Here is an 18,523-nt window from a genome sequence, read left to right as displayed (position 1 = left end):
GTCAGGGTCACTTCTTGTGGTTCTAGTTTCCCTACGAAATTCTCCAATCCCTAAGAATGAAGACAAGTTGCATGTATCCAGGAGATTAGGCTCCTCAAGATCTTGAGCAGCTTAGGCTTACACAAAGATAACGCAAGTAGCCTCTGCATGAATGACTCATAGGCTCTATAGAAATAAGGATTCAATTGTCCTAAAGCATTTACAGATTCTAAAGAATTGGGGGTTTTTGTTCCTAAAAATGAGCCTTGTTATTCCGTTTTGGTGGAAAGGTATTCCGCGGGGGAAAATATTGTTGACCCTTTTTAATTTTATAATTTTATTCTACATGGCTTGTTGGCTTTGCATTAGTTCCTTACTAGAGTAGGTCATAGATAATTTAAAATCTTGAAATTGTTGAGTGAGAATAATGAGAAGAATGATAGGATCATTAGAACTATTGGTATTTGAAGTTGACGTTTTATTCTTAGATTTTGATTTAGCTCTTGATTCAATGCGAGTCATCATTTTAGGTCTACGAGATAATGCCCAATTGTTATCAATTCTTTCAACATTTTCTTTGCGCTTGTTACCCACCAAAATGGGTAACCCCATAGGAGGAATTTTTTTTCTATTTGATAGGCAATTGATCAGCAAAACAACCAACAACACCTATCAACCACCACTAGGCAATGATATGCGTTGTCCACCATTTGCATCAATCATGTGCCTCTCACCATATGACATTCACACTTGGATGAAAGTGGGGTGCCATTCAGAATGTACTATTTTGCAATCGGGTGCTCATACTTGTTTGTTTTAGGAATTTAGTACCCATGATAGAGTGATTTGGAGGATTGATAGACTTTGACTATAATTTTGTTCTCTCACCCCGGTTGCGAGAGCGCCCCCCTGAATCGACTCCTAAAGCATGCTCCCGCAAAAAAGAAAAAAAATGCTCCTTGGCTTTTTAGCAAATGCCTTCCACAAAGATGTTCCAAATACAATTTTTTTCCAAAGAAACAAGAGTTTTTGAGTGGGGCAACCTAATATTCAAGCCTATGGCCCTAGTATTGATATGCAATTCATGGTAATGTTAAATTCCTAAAGTAAAAGTAACAGTCTCCTTTATCTTTCATTTTCATCCTTTTACTTAAATTTTTAACATTACCATGAAATGACTCATGATGTTTGAGAGTGGTTCTGACCTCATTGGATTTCATATAGAGAAAGTAGAATTTTAGATCTCAATCAAAATCCAGTAGACTTATCAATTTTTCAGGATTTTAGGGTTGGGGGATTGCTATGTTTCCATTGGATTTTGTCATGTACTAGGGTATGGAACTTGTATTTAATCAAGAGCACTAAGCCCTCTATGTACCTCAATGTTAGTGACATTGGTTGTCGAACTCCGCTATTGTGACCCTACTAAAAATGTACCCATCACTCAAACAAAATCTTGACTTGACATGCTACGTTTTTTCTATCTTATGTTAATGCTTAGAGGGTGATATTAATGGCAAAGACCCCAAGATAGGCGATGATTTTGATGATATGTAGGTATTTGTTGTAGCATGATTTTTTTGGATGTTAAAGGCCATCTGAAAATATTTGTTGATGTATTTTCGGTTTAGAGATGGATTGCACTCGATACTATTTTGGTTATGTGCACCCTTACATGTTATATAAATGAGAACTTGTAACTTGTGGACATGTGGTTAATGAAGATTATAACTTCTAGATGATTGATGTTATATGGTTGAATCCATGTTTTAATGCTTTTTATATCTAATTCATCATTCCACATGCTTTTGTTGACATATATGAATCAAAATATATACAAATATATATTATATAAAAATTCACTCCCAACCCGAGAGCTTTTGAAAATGTCGCTTCCCACTCTTGCTTCTGCTCCTGCTTCCCGCTTCCGCTCTTTCTCCCAAGCAACCTTGCTCTCACCTTACTAGGGGGTTAACATTTGACCCTAATTCAGTGGGACCTCCCTTAAGGCCCTTTGGGTTATAGGATGTAATGTGCCTTTTCTAAAATATGCAAGTTTTCTTCAACAAAATTTAAAATTTTTCTTTGAGAGCTTTTAACAAACAATTAGTGAACAAAACTTTCATCAAACACTTTGTAGACCAAATATTTGCACATGTACAACAACAATGATAAAACGACAAATAACAAACTTTGTTAACTTTAAAAGGGAGATTTGCAATACAATGATTAATATGAAACTTGAGTGCAACTCTATCAAAAGATCAACTCTGTTCAACAAGATAAGGGGAGAGATGCATTTGTAAAGGGATGGATGGAAGGCGTAACCCTACACTGAATGGAAGTAGGGTCAGTTTAGTTTAGTTCAATATTCTTCGTTCAATATGGATGGAAAAGCTTCATTCATTTGATGCAAGAAAGGCGTAGCCCTACTTCCTCCATCATTCCTAGTCAGGGCATTGGGTCTACTCTACTAAGGGACACGACTGGATAAAATGGTTGGTGGGTTCGCGCCATCGATCGGAGGTAAGACTAATCTTGGAGTAAGATATACGGTGGGATGTACCTAGGAAGCAATGAGATTACCTTCGATCTGAAAAACGCTGAAGCTACAACACTCATAGTTGTTGTGCTTTTAAATGTAAAATACACAATGTATTGTAGTAAATAATATTTTATTAATAAGATGAATATACAAGATGATTGAATGTTACAATGAGGGCCCGCTTATATACCAAGGCAGGTGCCCCTTCATGACTTCTCATGTCCATTAAGACATGCCTCTTCATTAACTAATCATTAATTAACTATTACTATTTATTTTAATATAAATTATATTTGTAACATTTCCCTTCTCCTCAAAAAGTTTTGTCTTAATCGCTTGACAATTTCTTCATTTGCCCATGTCATTTTGGCATGTGTAAGTTATCGGTAGTACTATCTTGGAATCGACATTTATCCATTCTCCTTTTGATTTTTTTTTTTAAATAAAGAAGAATTATTATTATTTTAATTTATTTACTATATCTATATATATATATATATATATTCATTTAATTAATTATTAGGTTTATATATATTTTTAAAGTGACTTTATAGAAATGTATTACAAAGTTACTTTATAATGTCACAAAGTTACTTTATAATAACTTTATAAAGTGACTTTTATTTGTTAGAATTGTATTATTCATTTCATGCTCACTAGTCATCGGTCATCATACAGATTCGTACAGTCGTGTCCTTTCTTGATATCGGCCGCTTGCTTTTCGTGGATGTGTTTTCATAGATTAATTTCTTCTTTTCACAACTTTTATTCCCTTCATATGACACTGTCCGAAACTTCTTGGTTTGAACATATATATTGAACCATTCCAGTCGAAGAAATGGCATAAATCATCAAAGGCTTCTCCATACGTAGGAACTGTCTTTGGTAGCGGAATTTATGGAGCATATGATCGATGGCCAAAGTATGTTTCAATTTCTGAGCATCACGATATGAAGGAAGATACTTCTTGTAGGTTTTGAATTCAGTAAAACTGTTGCCTAATATAATTTTATTGGTAGTCGTCTAGTTTGGGGTCAATACATTACCACAGTGTGGCATGGAGAACATCGTGGGTCTGTCCACTGCCCTCCTACCCTCTTCATTTACAGAAAGACAGGTGCGGTCCAAGGCATTGATGGCATCTCGATCTGGTGCAAACATAATGGAATCATATACTGCAATCTCATTTAGCCAGGGACTTTCTTCTCTTAATAAGAGGGCCAAACATAACTGCATGCGGTTGCACTCTAGATGAATTTGAGTTTTGTCCTTATCAATCTCAAGCTCATCCATCATTCCAACACAATGGAGAACAAGATGTAATGGTGAGTGTTGCGGGTCCGTGTTTATCACTTTTTCGAACAATGCCACAAATTTTGGGTTCTCGATTTGTTTGATAAACTCTTCATTGTAGGTTTCATCTTCATGTTCATCTAGTGAAAGATCCTCCTCCATGTCAGAGTCGTAGTAAGGTGTTGGGGTTTCTCTTTCCTTTTCCTTCTTTGTGGAACACAAAGTTTTCGCATTGCAATCATAGGAAGTGTGATTTTTGTTACTTGCAGGGATACTGGAATTTTCAGATTGCAATGTGGTTATTTCAGATTCATGAGAGAATCCAGATGTAAGGATAGTGCATGTATTGTTGGATTGATTAGAATTATAGTTCTCTCCTTCTGTATTGTTAATCTGTTTGCGAGTTGGTCTGTCCTCCTCATCGCAGTCAACACACTTGTTTTCTCGTTACCACTACAAACCTTCATCAATAATATAAGATATGCTCCACAACCCATGAATAGGAATCAGAGTGAATAAGAACAAAAACAATGCTTGCTTGCTTGTTTGGCTTCCTGGGTGGCCAATAATAATTTTAGAAATAGTCCTAATGCAATGTTTGTCCCAATATGATACACCATAAACTCAAGTTCCTTTTTAGTCTCATTTGACTGAGGCACATGCATGTTCATCTCATCTCCATCAAAATCAACGTTGTATGGCATTGTCAATAACAATTTGAATCGAAATATTGAGTATGGCATGACCTTTATTCTCTGCTCCATGATAGACATCTTATGGAGACTGGGATGCCGATTAAACATAACATGGTCTCTATCCATCAAGTGCCTATCCACCATGAACCCATATTCTAAATGGTAATCAATAGTTAAACTTTTCCCCCTTACTTTCAACTTTTCTGAGTGATTGGTAAGGAGATTGTGGGGTCAGCTAGTTTGCTTCACCCATAGAAGAGGTTGGTTCACAAGCTTCACTTTCTTTTCATACTTTTCTCAAAGTAACCATAATAGTCGCAACAATGATCTATTTTTGGATCTTTAGACTTAGGGATGGAACTTTTAGTAGTTTTATCACAATTAACTTCCACAACTAAGTAAATTTTTCCAATATGTATAGTTACAATTTCTTTATCTATTAGGTCAGAAATTTTGTGGATTCCACTTGCCAAAGTATGGGTTTCCTCTTTGCAATCATTGTACTGTAAAAGAGTCTTATTCAACCTAGGTGATGAAATATTAGATTTCTCCTTGTTCAGTCCATTAGAACTTTCATTTTGAGAAACCATTGGTTCAGGGTTTGAAACTAGATGGTTTAGCCTTAATCATTGAAGATGCATGTTCTTGATTGGAAATTCGACGTATATTTAGCTCTGGCTGAAGAGTGATCTCACACTTTATTTTTTTAGATCCAGTTTCATCTATATCACCTTGAGGAGTTTCTAATTCGACGTGTTCAACATTGTTTTTGTTAAATTTGGCAACTAGGGGCAAACTTCACCTTGGACAACTCATATGAGGCAACTGATATTTTTATTGGATTCCTCTCTCCGAGAGGTGTAGGATTGATCTAACGATCATCCCATTCTGACATGTACAAATGGAATTATGAATTTATTTTGATTATGGACAAATTGTCAAGGTCGACCAGCGATCAAAATTGCACCTCAACGTTGCATATAAATACAAGGAGCCTCCTCCTCATTTTGGCATCTCAGTCACACTCATTCTTCTCTCTCCTTTGTTGATTGGGTATAAATTTTAGAGGCAACTCTTTGCACGTGCGAAGAAGAGAAGGGTTTCGTGTCCTTGCGTTGATCGAAGTTGTAGGAGGGTTCTTTTGACTTGCGTTGATTTGTTTTGACTGCGGTTTTGTGTGAGGGATCTCTATTTGGGTAGGCCGCATTTCTGGGCATAGAAATCGAGGTTGTTTGACCACTGTTTGATCAGCGTTGACTGCAGAAGGGTTTGCTGCAGTGTTGACTTTTGTTGACTAGACTTGACTAGATTTTTCTCGGACTGATTTTGGTCTGATTTGACTAGCTGTTAGAGGCTGGGTTGACCAATTTTGACTGAGTTGTTTTGGAGGTCAAAATATGCCCTATTGACCAGTGTTGACTTTTTGGTTAGGGCTTTCTGTTACTGCTGTTTGACTGGTCAGATTTCACTTTGATTGGGTAAGTGAATATTGTATATTGTACTCTCTCTCTATCTCTCTCCGCTGAACTTTTGAAGAATTATAAGAAGAATTGATAAAGGGTTTCCCCACATTAGGGTTTGTCCCTGGTTGGTGCCATATCTTGTGTCCTCTTGTGTCTTGGCTTGTCTTCCATTGTTATTGTTTATGTTCTATCTACCTTTTACTATCATGTTGGTGTGATTCCTAACTGGATATTGATATTGGGCTAATAAGAAAATTGAAGTGAAATTGCTCTTAAGCATAGAACATACCATTGTTATCTAAAATTAACATGGTATCGGAGCTGAGGTGAAGACAAAGCCCAAGAAAGAGTGAAAAGAGCAATCACTAAGAAGAGAAATCGCTGAGATCCTTTGATCAAGGACAAGACTCAATGGCCTCCACATCCTACTTCAAGTCTAATGACAAGCTTCATGATAAGTGTAATTATCATGCATGGGAGATGTCTCTTGATTTGACTTTAGAAGCGCAAGATGTTATGGATTATGTGCAGGGAAAGATTTCAGAACCTCCTTCAAATGCACCGACTGCTGCTAAGATAAAGTACAAGAAAGGCGAAGTCAAAGCCAAGAAGATCATCAGGGATTCTATTCATAAGCATTTAGTTGCTTACATCTCCGATTTGAGATATATGAGATATATGACAGGTTAGTTGGCATGTTCAAATCTAGTAATGCAAAGAAAGTTCTTTTCCTCAAGAACAAGCTGAAGGATATAAAGAAGGGAAAAGGAAAAGACATTCAATCCTACTTCATGAGGATTACCGAGATAAAAAATGATCTTCGTTCGATTGGCGAAGCTATTATTGATATGGAGCTTACTCTCATTGTCCTTGGAGGACTCCCTCGTGAATGGCACGTGTTCAACACCACTATTCTTAACAACGACAAGATTCCAGGTTTTGAAGAATTACTAACTAGATGTTCTCAAGAAGAAACAAGGATGATGGAACTAGATATGCATTCAAATAGGAATGATCCTTTTGCATTCTTCGCTCATTCTAAAAAGAAGAACAATGCAAGTTCAAAGAAGCAATGTCGAGGAAGGTCGGGTTTCGAAAATGGAAGGAAGGGAAGATGCTTCATTTGCAACACGTTTCGCCACTATGCTAGGGATGGTCCTAATAGAAGGGATACACCTCATGATGATGACAACCACAACCACAACAATTTCAAGGGCAACAACAATCAAAGGAATGGCAGATTCAACAACCGGGGAAAAAGGAATGCTCCCGCTCCTTATCAAGGAAATGGTCGCCCTCCCAAGAGATCAAGAAACACCAGGTATGATGAATCTAATGTTGTTGATAACAAGCAAAAATAATTTTATCTTATATTTGCCTTCTTTACTACATCTCCTCCAGAGACTTTGGGAAACTGGTTGATTGATAGTGGTACCTCAAGGCACTTCACAGGGTATAAGGAAGCCCTTTCAAATTTGATTGAAAAAGATACAAATTTGGAAATTATCCTTGGAGACAATGCGACCTATCCCGTGAAGGGAATTGGGAATGTTACTCTTCAATTGAATTAAGGTAACACCATTCATCTAGAAGAAGTACTATATGTACCCGATCTAAAGAAGAACCTGGTATATATCTTGGCAATGGAGGACAAAGGATTCAAGGTGGCATTCATCGATGGAAAGGTACGTGTGTGGAATAAAAATTTCAAAGATGCATTTACACTTGGATTCAGGTTTGATAGCCTATATAAACTTGGATGAAGTCCATTGGGAGCTATGTCTTGCGACACATCACTTTAATCCGAATTATGGCACCGGAGGTTTGCTCATCTACATTATAAGGCTCTACCCGATGTGAGGAAGATGGTGACAAGTATGCCCGGATTTAAAGTAGAACATAAAGGTGTTTGTCAAGGGTGTGTTGAAGGAAAGCATACAAGGGGACCATTCCCCTCAAGTGATAGAAAGACTATCGACATATTGCAATTAGTTCATTCTGATCTATTTGGTATGATGCCCGTGAATTCTTTGGGAGGATATTTGTATTATGCTATCTTTATGGATGATTTCTCCCACAAGACTTGGATATATTTCTTGAAGAAGAAGGACAAAGTATTCTCATGGTTTCGTTCATTCAAAGCTTTGGTCGAAAATCAAAACTGGAAGAAGATCAAAATATTGAGGACCAATAATGGAACCGAATATGAATCAAATGAGTTCAATAATTATTGTAGAGAAGCTGACAATAAGAGGGAGACTACTACCGCATATACTCTTGAGCAAAATGGTGTTGCTGAAAGAAAGAACCGTTCTATCGTAGAAGCCACTCGTGCCATGCTTCATGATCAAAGTGTTCCGAAGTTCTTATGGGCCGAAGTTGCAAACACTACCATGTATGTTCAAAATAGATGCCCTCATCAAGCGTTAAGACTCCAAAACTCTGGAAGAAGTTTTCACTTGTAAGAAACCTGATGTTTCTCACTTTAAAATTTTTGGTAGTCCCGTATATTTTCATGTGCCGAAAGAAAAGAGAAGCAAATTGGATGCTTCTGGGAAGAAAGGAACATCTGTGGGCTACAATGAAACATCTATGGCATATAGAATCTATGTGCCTGGTCAAAGAGAAGTGGAGATAAGTCATGATGTCACCTTCGATGAGGATGTTTCCTTTGGGAAGATTAGTAACCTTCCTATTCCAAGGAAGGACAAAGAAGCAGATTCAAGAAAGCAGGGAGAACCGGGGATGAGCCGATGGCCGATGCTGAAGGACCAACGGATCCCATTGATCCACCCCCTCTTAAGCCCTCCTAAAAAAGGAGACCCTCATGGCTTAGGGAAACTCTTGAAGATGCCGAGAGACATGTTGCACCTAGGGGGACATTTCGTGAAAGCAAGAAGACAAATAGGTACCAAGGGTACTTAACTGCAATGATCAAGATTATTCAATCTGAGCCTTGCACATTCGAAGACGCTATAAACCACCAAGTTTGGAAGGATGCTATGAATGAAGAGTATGAGTCGATTATGAAGAATGATGTGTGGGATGTGGTCCCTAGACCCAAGGACAAATCTGTTGTCACCTCGAAATGGCTCTACAAGATCAAGCATGGAGTTGATGGAAGTGCTGAAAAGTTCAACGCCAGATTTGTTGCTCGAGGCTTCTCTAAAAAGGAGGTGTAGATTTTGCTGAGATATTTTTACTAGTTGCCCACTACACCACCATCTGTTCGATCATAGCCCTTTCCGCCTCGCAAGGATGGAATCTACATGAGATGGATGTCAAGACTGCCTTTTTGCATGGTTCACTTAAGGAGGAAGTCTATATAGAACAACCTGAGGGGTTCTAAGTTCAAGATTGTCAGACACATGTATGCAGGTTGAAGAAAGACTTCTATGGGTTGAAGCAAGCACCCCGAGCTTGGTATGAGAGGATCGATAACTATATGATGAAGTTGGGATTTACAAGAAGTGAAGCTGATCTGAACCTTTACTTTAAAGTTGAGAATGATAGACCTCTCATCTTGGTACTCTATGTGGACTATCTCTTTCTAACAGGTGCATACTCTCTCATTCATCATTGTAAGAGGGAGTTAGCTTCCAAATTCAAGATGAACGACCTAGGACTGATGCATTACCTCCTAGGGTTGGAGTTCTGGCAAAATCTAGGTGAGATTTTCCTTTCTCAAGGAAAATACATTGTGAAGCTACTTGAAAGATTCGGGATGGTGGACTGTAAGTGTGTGACTACTTCGATGGAACTTAACTTCACGAAATTATGTGAAAGTGCTATTGGGCTTGATTTGGGAAATCCTTCTGAGTATCGTCAACTCGTGGGGGCCTTGATGTTCTTGGTGAACTCCCATCCGGACATATGTTTTGCAGTGAATACATTGAGTCAGTGTATGGTCGATCCTCATCACATACATTGGATTGCTGCCAAGAATCTCTTGAGATATCTCTAGGGAAAAATCACTTTTGGACTAATACACTGCCGGGTTTGTGATGCTCTATGGTTACTCTGATGCGGACTGGTTGGTAGTGTGGCGGATCGTAAAAGCACATCTTGATGTATCATGGATGAGTAGGAAGGAGAAGTTAGTTACCTTGAGCATCGTTGAGGCTGAATACATTGCTGCTAGTATGTCTTCCTGTGAAGCTGTTTGGTTGAGGAAGCTCTTTAGTGAGCTGTTTGGACATGTGTTGGATACCACCGTGATCTATTGTGACAACCAGAGTGCGAATCGTCTTTCTGAGAATCCTGTGTTTCATGGTACAACGGGGAGCGATAAGGCTCCAACACATTGAGACTGATGATCAGGTCGTCGATATTCTTACGAAGCCCTTAGGGAAGGTCAAATTCTGAACCTTGCATGAATGACTTGGAGTTGTGGAGAGACCCTATTATAAGGGTTCAGTATGAGATGGATGTTGAGCTCTGGGAGCTTTGAGGGGCTTGGGGTACTTCTTGGAGCGATGAGCGACCATAGGGTGAGTAATTCACCTTCCACTAATAGTGCACGATTTACAGGGTAAGTGGTTCACCTTCCCCTCTGATACCCCATGTTGAGATATGGATAGGATGAGTGGTTCACCTTCTCCTATGGCATATGAGTAGGATGAGTGGTTCACCTTCTCCTGCTAGCACATCCTACCCATGCAGCCTGGGACTCATGGGAAGTACCTCTCATCTGGCCAATGAGTATGGAAATGAGGATAGTAACCATAGTACTACTGATGGACGCATTATGTACTACTACCGTACTCCCTATGCTAAGATGTTGATATTGATCTGGGATCAATGGAAACTGACTTCGAGTCAGTTAAGAGTCGTATGACACACTCTCTATTATTGAGACTCACTTCGGGTTAGTGGAGAATGGTATGATACATTCTCGATCATTTCTTCTTTCTTCGTGCTTGAGTAGAATAGAGCAGAGACAAAGATGGTACAAATTGTCAGACAGTTTGGCAGGTAGAGTTCTCCCTAGTTGAGAGGGAGTGTTAAATTTGGCAACTAGGGCCAAAATTCACCTTGGACAACTCATATGAGGCAGTTGATATTTTTATTGGATTCCTCTTTCAAGTGTAGGATTGATCTAAAGATCATCCCATTCTGATATGTACAAATGGAATTATGAATTTATTTTGATTATGGAAAAATTGTTAAGGTTGACCAACCATCAAATTGCACCTCAACGTTGCATATAAAAACAAGGAGCCTCCTCCTCATTTTGGCATCTCACTCACACTCATTCTTCTCTCTCCTTCGTTGATTGGGTACGAATTTCAGAGGCATCTCTCCACACATGAAAAGAAGAGAAGGGTTTTATGTCCCTACGTTGACCGAAGTTGCAAGAGGCTTGTTTTGACTTGCGTTAACCTGTTTTGACTGTGGTTTTGTGTGGTGGATCTATGTTTGGGTAGGTCGCATTTCTGGGCACAAAAATCGAGGCTATTTGACCAACGTTGACTGTAGAAGGGTTTGCTACAGTGTTTACTTTTTTTGACAAGATTTGACTAGACTTTTTTGGACTGTTTTTAGGCTGACTTGACCAGCTTTTGGACGACGAGTTGACCAAATTTGACCGAGCTGTTTTGGAGGTCAAAATATGCCCTATTGACCAACATTGACGTTCTGGTTAGGGCTTTTTGTTACTACTGTTTGTTGATTTGTGGTAACGTCGGATGTGCTCTAACCACGAAATTTGATCGAGGGGTGGGGCATATGAGATCTCCAATACCTAGAAAGGGTTTGGGCAGATTCTAAACAGTTTAGGAGATATTAAAATAATTAATATTTTTAATGGAGTCCTTAAGTCTAAACTTAGGGAAATTAAAATATTAATGTGGATTAATATAAAACTGTGTTAGAATGGTTCAAAAGACATGGATCAAGCCGGATCTAATCTTAGCGGTCGATTAGGGACTTAATCTCGGCCGTTGATATGGGAACGAGAAAGGTATAAGAGGAGGCTTGAGGGTCACTTGGAGAACACACCAGATGATCAGTCATTTTATTCTGTAGAGCGGGGTTTGCTAAGAGAGATAGAATCAGTGATCCAAGTTGCAGCTGAGGGGCAGTGAGAACAAAGAGATAGAGAGGCAGAGATAGTGTCGGGAGATCAGCTTAGGAGCCAGAGAGAATGACACAGTGGCAACCCGGGCTCACGCAGGGCCACGTAGAGGCATCCAGGAGCTGTGCAGTGCTTTAGAGAGGCCAGCGTAGCTAACATAGAGGGCCAGAATGCTGACACAGGGCCTCCTGAGGTTGACACAGGCCCATTTAGGGTGACATAGGGCCAACGCTGGGCAGAGAGAGGTTGACGCAGTCCAGAAAGGCAGACGCTAGGGTTTCTGGGGCAAATTGAAGCTGAGGAGCTATTAGAGGATTTATCCGGGTTTTCGGCCAAGACATTTGTCTCGGATTGAGAGGTACTACAACTAAGTGCATTCTCTATTGGGTAAGCCGGATTTGGTACCCAGATTGTACTATGAAATTGCTTAATAAGAAAACCCTCAAATAGCTGCACCCGTTTTCCCGCATTAGGTTTTTCTGGGGACATTGGTCCAAAAATAACGGTGTCATTTTGTGTGCTTGTATCTGTTTCCTTCAGTTGATGATCTGTAATATGTTGAGCATGCACTAGTGTTTATTTTCAGTATTTACATTGTAAATAACTTGTTAAGTAACGGAATAAGTAGGGAGGAATAAATCAATAAAGTGCATGGAGGGTTTCTAACTGGTAGACTTAGAAACTTCAACATGGTATCAGAGCGTGGTTGCAGACCACAGGAGAACTAAGGACATCAGTCGAGCGGAGCAATAGCAGCAGAAAATAACTGTCTCGAGTGACAAAAGTTGTTCCTAGCTGAGCAGCAACAAGGGAAAGGTGATGTAGTGCCTACGTCATCAAGGGTGAGCCAGGAAGAGGCAGCGCAGAGGCCAAGGGAGGCAAAGGGAGGCTCACATAGAGCCATGCAGAGGGCCAGACAGTTGTGACGCAGTTGGATGAGGAAGTCTAGTTGCTGGTGCCAGGATTGCTCAGAGCCTAGGATTTATCACCTTCAGGTTGCTAGAGTTGAGGAGGCCGTGGGAAAGTTGTAGAGTGGAGCTGGTGGGGTACTGTAGTCAGATCAGTATTTGACAGGGCAAGGCCAAGGAGGAGGGAGTTGCTACCGAGGGTTTCTAGCCAGGAAATCCAGATTAGTAGTGCGGTTGCACAGAGGATCAGAGTAGGGGGCATCTCAACATCGACAAAGGGATTTCCAGGAGGGAAATCGAGACTCAAAGGGAGTCATATCGAGAACTTCCAGGAGGGAAGTAGAAGAGAAGCATGGCACTAGACGGAGTAAGAGACCAGGACAGACTGGACGGAGCCTCAAACTTCGTAGTCTGGAAGGCCATAATCTTATCCATACTTGATGGAAATTGTGTCAAGCAATTCGCCTTGAGGACGATATCTATCCCAGTCAACCCAGTTGAGAACGACAAGTACGAGGAGATAATGGCGAGGGCCAAGAGCATCATCCTTAACAGGGTCAAGGACAATGTAGTACCACACATTGCTGAGAAGGAAACGACAAATGAGATGTGGGAGGCCCTAAAGTAATTGTACCAACATACTTCTGTGCAGAGAAGGATGTTACTAGAAAATCAGATGAGGTCATATCAGATGAAGAAGGGAGAACCGATTGACACCTTCCTCGTAGGATTGAATGAGATCCGAGATCAGTTGACTTCCATAGGAGCCACACCGGATTAGGAATTGATGGTGAGGACATCCCTGAATGCAGTCTTAGAAGACTGGGAGGTATTTGTCCAGAGTATACTGGACAGAGGGACACTTCTACCTTGGGATGAGATGTGGGCGGCTCTTTGCCAAGAAGAGATCAAACGACAGACGAAGGCAGGGAGCAACAGTAAGGGGATCAAAGTCAAAAAGGAGGAGGAAGATGTTGCCCCAACATCTGAGGGAAAGCAAGAAAAGTGGAAGAAGAAGGATCTTTCCAAGATCAAGTGCTTCCACTATGGGGAGCTAGGTCATTATGTGACCCAGTGTCTAAGGAAGAAGAGTAAGGGAGAGTCTCCCGAGACTAAGGCAGCACCAACAAGGGCAGAGAAGGAAGTGGAGATAGACGATGACTGTGCCATGAGTACACACGCACCAGTTGAGTAGAAGTGGGGAGACATCGAGCTATAGTCAGGTAGACTACAGGCGATGAGGGGCAGGATCCTCGAGGTACCCAGCCTCTTGGATTAGACCTTGTTAGAGGAGCCCCGAAGAGGAGTAGTAGGATTGGCAGATGTGGAAAGAGACGGATGCAGATCAAGCATCAAACATAGCTATAGTGCAGGAGTCTCGAGACAACGTGAGGCTAGCAGGCTGCAACAGTGCGAGAGGCACGGGAGTGTTGTACCAGTGCAAGATGGCACAAAGAGGTGTGCAATGGTGCGAGATGCAGGGAGTTGTTGCAGCAACGTAGAGGTCAGAGAGGGGGCACTTGTCAGTGGCAGAGGGAGCTTCAACATCAGCGGGTGTCTTTAGCCCAACAGAGAGGCTAGAGTTGGGAGATCAATTACTTACTTCTCAGTAACTGAGCTGCAGTGCAGTAGTGGGTAGCACGATACGGCATGATGAGAGGAGTTGTAGTGCGGATGCAGTGTTGGGAGAAATTACCAGCAACAACACGGATGTGGAGGGAGCTGTCGTACAGATGCAGTAGTGGCAGTGGCAGAACCATGGGCAACAGTACAGGATACAACAATGCAGAGGATGGTGGGCAGCAGGCCTAGCATTAGCACAAGGACCAATGCCGGATGATCAGAGTAATATTCAGCGAGGAGTATTGCTAGAGCACAGTCCTTCCTATGAGGGATTGTTGATTTGTGGTAGCATCAGATGTGCTCTAACCACGAAATTTGGTGGCGAGGTTGGGGCACATGAGATCTCCAATACCTAGAAAGGGTTTGGGCAGATTCTAAATAGTTTAGGAGATATTAAAATAATTAATATTTTTAATGGAGTTTCTAAGTCTAAACTTAGGGAAATTAAAATATTAGTGTGGATTAATATAAAACTGTGTTAGAATGGTCCAAAAGACATGGATCAAGCCAGATCTAATTTTAGTTGTCGATTAGGGACTTAATCTCGGCTGTTGATATGTCAACGAGAAAGGTATAAGAGGAGGGTCACTTGGAGAACACACTAGATGATCAGTCATTTTATTCTCTAGAGTGGGGTTTGCTAAGAGATAGAATCAGTGATCGGAGTTGCAGCTGAGGGGCAGTGAGTACAGAGAGACAAAGAATAAGAGATAGTGCTAGGAGATCAGCGTAGGAGCTAGAGAGAGTGTTGCAGTAGCGGCCTGGGCTCACGCAGGGCCACATAGAGGCAGCCAGGAGTTATGCAGTGCTTAAGAGAGGTCAGCGTAGCTGACGCAGAGGGACAGAAGGTTGACACAGGGCCTCTTGAGGTTGACGCAAGGCCAACGCTGGGCAGAGAGAGGCTGACGCAATCATAGAAAGGCAGACACTGGGGTTTCTGGGGCAGATTGAAGCTGAGGAGATGCCGGGGGGTTTATCTGGGGTTTCAACCGGGACATTTGTCTCAGATTGAGAGGTACTATTGCCAAGGGTATTCTTTGTTGGGTAAGCTGGATTTGGCACCTAGATTGTACTCTGAAATTGCTTAATAAGAAAACCCTCAGATAGCTGCACTGATTTTTCCGCATTGGGTTTTTCAGGGGACATTGGTCGAAAAATAACAGTGTCATTTTTTGTTCTTGTATCTGTTTCCTTCAGTTGATGATCTGTAATATGTTGAGCATGCACTAGTGTTTATTTTCAGTATTTACATTGTAAATAACTTGTTAAGTAACAGAACAAGTAGGTTGGAATAAATCAATAAAGTGCATGGAGGGTTTCTAACTGGTAGACTTAGAAACTTCAACACTTTTTGACTAGTCAGATATCACTTTGATTTGGCAATTTAATATTGTATATTGTATTCTCTCTCTCTCTCTTTTGAACTTTTGAAGAATTATAAGAAGAATTGATTAAGGGTTTCCCCACATTAGGGTTTGTCCCTAGCTAGTGCCATATTTTGTGTCCTCTTGTCTTGGCTTGTCTTCTACTGTTATTGTTTATGTTCTATCTGCATTTTAACTATCATGTTGATGTGATTGCTAAACTGGATATTGATATTGGGCTAATAAGAAAATTGAAGTGAAATTACTCTTAAACATATAACATACCATTGTTATCTAAAATTAAAAGTTTTCCATGCTAAAGCATTGTTTATTGCTAGCCTCTCTCATGTCAATGTTCTCTTTTGTTAGACATGTTGCATATCCTTCAAGATGTTTTGTTGATTCTGCAAATGATCTTTTAATTTGTGTTAGTTGTTGTAATGCTTCTACAATTTTCTTTAACAGTTTAGATTTATGATATTCACTCAATTCCATGATTTTCAGGACCTAAACTCAATGGTAGATTTGTGTTGCAGATAATGTCTAAAGGTTCAAATGGCTCGGATAACACTGAGTGACAGGATTTATAGTTTTTGTGCTTTTAAATGTAAAATACACAATGTATTGTAGTAAATAATGTTTTATTAATAAGATGAATGTACAAGATGATTGAATGTTACAATGAGGGCCCGCTTATATACCAAGCTAGGTGCCCTTCATGACTGGTCATGTCCATTAAGACATGCCTCTTCATTAACTGATCATTAATTAACTATTATTATTTATTCAATTATATTTATTTAATTTTAATATAAATTATATTCGGAACAAACGCATTGAAGTCCAACATAGGGGGTATTGTATTAAAGGGGGTTGTCTTTCGTTAGTGACTGACTACCCGCTTTTGCAACAAACAATGAGTGCCCAATATATCCTTGGCTCATATAATGGAATTTGGGGATCCCATTCCCTTTCATTCATTTATGTCGAATGGAATTCGGTCAGGGTTCCATACAACCGTTCTAGTCTAGAGTGGGCGGGTGGATATACTCATATCTAATATAACATCCTAAATCCTCAAAAGTTTCACTGTGCGTATGCATTCATTGTCAAAGGCCCCATGGGCAAGCACCTCAGGCCCCTTTTATATCATACATAGGGGGAAGGATTTTAGTAAAGCCCTATCTTGCTGTGTATTGGCAATATTCACTTTGCTCAGTCTCTTCTCAAAGGCTAGCAAACATGGCTCATATATTCTATGTTTTGGTGATGTAATTTTTCCACCAACAGGTAGATTGTATTGGACCCAGGGTTGCGGTGGAGCGCCCCTCCTCTCGAAGTCGCTCCTGAATCGCGCTTCGCTCGAGAGCGGACAGGGAGTGACCTTGGGAGTGCACTACCGAAATCGCGCTTCCAGCAAATTTCGGGAGCGCGCTCCCTTAAAAAGAATTCTGCTCCTTGGTTTTTCGAGAGCGATTTAGGGAGCGGTCGGGAGCGGTCGTTCCTTGACGGCTCCCTTTTGCTCCGGGATCGAAAATTTAAAAGAGGGAGTGGTCAGGGAGTGATTTCTCTCGACCGCTCCCTGTTTTAAATTTTCGCTGTTGTCGACAAAAAGGCCGTGCGAAGTGTAGGAAGGGTTAACCAACATATGTAGAGGGATGGGCAGCAGATGGGGAGGAAAGGGAGGGAAGGGGAGGAGGGAAAAGGTTAAAAGGCGCCCTCTCCCCTCCCATTATATACCATTTGTGTTTGTTGGAGAGAGAAAGAGAGAGTTTGGAGCTTGGAGAGAGCAAGAGAGAGAAGTTTGGAGCTTGAGATGAGGAGGGAGATTGAAGGAACTTGAGGAGCTTGCAAGGGAGATTAGAGCTTGGAATTGAAGGCCAAAGGGGTAGGATCTACACTCTAATCTAGCATTTTTTTTTTATATGGTCATTGCTAAATAAAAACGTTCTTTTTATTTCCCATTCCCATTTCTCCATTTTTTTGCAGACTCAAAACTTCAAACATCATGGCTATATATATGGCTTGGCATTTTCTTGTTGTTGGTTTCTTTTTTTGTTATTATGGTGTTGGAGAGCAGAAGGAGGTTTGATCATGATGAAGAGGATGAAGAAGTGGGTTATAGTGGATTTGATGAAAACCTTGGAGAGGAGTACCTTGGTGAGGAGGAAGAGAGTGTAGATGATGAGGGAACAAAGAAACAAGACCAAACCCCATTGTGGAAATATGTTTTTTGGCCTGAAGCAGGGAAATGGGGTGGAACCACTAAATTTACATGCCCCCATTGCAAAAACACTTACACAGGTTCATACACCTATGGTAGAAGGTACCTCTGTGGGAAAAGGCCATGGGATGGAGATAAACAAATATGAACCAAAGCTTGTGTAAGTGTGTCAACAACACATAGAGCCAAATACACAAGGGAAGAGGAGGAAGCCCAATATAGATCTAAAAAGTCAAAGGGTTTCTTTGGACATAGCTCACAATCACATGCACAAAGAACTCCATCAACATCCTCCCATGGCAGTGGATATGGAGGCACATGAACAAACATCTCTCTAAGGCATAGAACCATAT

The 18,523-nt window shown here is 40.6% G+C and overlaps 1 protein-coding gene across 2 annotated transcripts in view; it reads left to right on the top strand.

Moving 5' to 3' along the window:
* Window positions 1–18,523, top strand: part of LOC149142837 (protein OSB1, mitochondrial-like) — a 317,711-nt gene that overhangs the window by 240,820 nt on the left and 58,368 nt on the right. The window lies entirely within an intron of this gene.

Source organism: Pinus tabuliformis, chromosome X (genome assembly GCF_031772625.1).
Source record: "Pinus tabuliformis cultivar Carrire ecotype Pingquan chromosome X, CPIR1, whole genome shotgun sequence".
Taxonomy (NCBI): Eukaryota; Viridiplantae; Streptophyta; class Pinopsida; order Pinales; family Pinaceae; genus Pinus; species Pinus tabuliformis.
This window is presented reverse-complemented; position numbering and strand designations above follow the sequence as displayed.